General features: G+C 38.2%; 1 pseudogene; it reads right to left on the bottom strand.

The window, feature by feature from the left end:
- Nucleotides 1-955: 955 nt before the first annotated feature.
- Nucleotides 956-1,602, bottom strand: LOC105742249 (annotated as a pseudogene).
- Nucleotides 1,603-1,859: the final 257 nt, after the last annotated feature.

The following is a 1,859-nucleotide window of genomic DNA, read 5'->3' on the forward strand; positions in this document are numbered from 1 at the left end:
CTAGGCAAAAATCACAAAGAATGAATGTATACAGATTTAGCTTTGGAGAAAAAAGTTCTTTTTATGTTGCAGAGAAATATAATTTGGTACAAAATTATGTTGAGCAATTTTATTAAATGTCAAATATTTTAAAATTATGTGTTTCTTCTCACCCAGAAATTCCATATCTAGGAAACAGTTTGACAAATGTGAAACGGTGAACACACCAGTTGCATTGTACATTAACACACTAGTGATAAAGTGAGATGGTAAATGTCCATCAGCAGGAGATGGAATAAGTTATAGGTTATTCACATAAGGGGGTGCTGTGTATTTATTAAAATTATATCATAGAATAAAATTTTTGGCAGGCATCCTTGCCTACAACATTGCAGGAGAATGAAAAGTACAATTCTAAGGTGATGTCATTCTTGCAAATCAAATATATGCCTGTGTAAATACAGAAAAACTCAAAGCATGATCTCTAAGTGACTAATTACTCTTATCTCTGACTGGTGGTGCTATGAGAAGCTTTTATTGTTTTCTAAAGGTATGTATACATTACCTGACTTACTTTTTGGATTGAGCATCTGTTACCTTTATAAGAAATTAGTAAGAAAAACTTTCTGTTAAGAAGAAAGCATTCACTGGACTTACCTTTTTATTTCCTAAAAGTTATCACTTAGACAACCATTGTTTCTGCCTTATGATTAAAATACTGCCTGGAAGTATTATGCAGTGATGTGGAGTTTTAGTCTTAGAAGGTGAGCGAGTTACTAAATGTGCTTCACAGAAGTGGCGTATAGTGAATAAGATTGTACTTCATTCACTTAGAATATGTTCAGACTGTGGTTTCGTGTTATTTTTTTTACCAACATAAAAATCATTCTCTACAGTTCTTTTTTATTCAGAAAGCATCAAAAAGTGAATTTATTTAACCATGCTCAGCTGATAATGCAGCAAGAGGGTGAATAACTCATGCTATATTGCATGCTGAATGAGCTGAAAACAAAAAGTTGGTTGGAAGGAGGCAGAGGAACTTTGTCGTGCAGGAATCAGAACCGAGGGCTCCACAGTCATCCGGCATCCTCTCAGTGTTGTATCTGTGATTAGAAATGTACATGATAGGAGCTCCAGGCATCTTCCAGATGCTCCGTTTAAGGTCTCCATCAACCGTGGCCCCAATGTAACACTTGTGCTGAGTTACTGTCTGCACTAAGCAATCGTCTGTGCAGGTCCCTTTATGTGCGCGAGGTAATCCTTCAGACCGTGGATCCTTGACAACCCTGAGGGCCACTCAATACTTCTGTCCCAATTTCTCAGTTTCCACCATTGCAAATCAGTTGTACAAGGGATACACTTGGCCTATAGACAGTCCATCATCGATTGTAACAAGTTCAATTTGGCTTTGCTGGAAAAGTTGATTAAGTTGGTATCAACCAGGATATGATAAGATGGGCCCAACTGTGTGTTATACTGGAAGAATAAGCAGGAAGGATGTTGGAGGACTTCTCTTTCCTTTAGAGCACTGGGATCTTTCTTTTCTTTCTTTTCAGGTTTTAATCTATCCTTTCCTTTGAGTCTCTCATCTCTGAGACTAAGCAGTCGCCTCATGGCCGCATGCTTTCTTTTGTTTTCCTGTGTTCACCCCGCTGTCCTGTTTCTTCCAGAATCACCCCGAGCCTCTCTACATGTCTTGAGTAGTTCAAAGTGATTCTGTTGCCTTAATAGGAATAATATTGAACTGAAATTGCTCAGAAAAATGGCCAAGTCAGCCAGGAAGGGGGCTAGGAAAGAAGAGAGTAAGAAAAGAAAGAAAAATCTGCAAGTTGTGGCACGTGACTGGGTAAAAACTGTGCTGCAGTCATCAAGCAGAGATT

Source organism: Octodon degus, unplaced genomic scaffold (genome assembly GCF_000260255.1).
Source record: "Octodon degus isolate 3935 unplaced genomic scaffold, OctDeg1.0 scaffold00044, whole genome shotgun sequence".
Classification (NCBI taxonomy): domain Eukaryota; kingdom Metazoa; phylum Chordata; class Mammalia; order Rodentia; family Octodontidae; genus Octodon; species Octodon degus.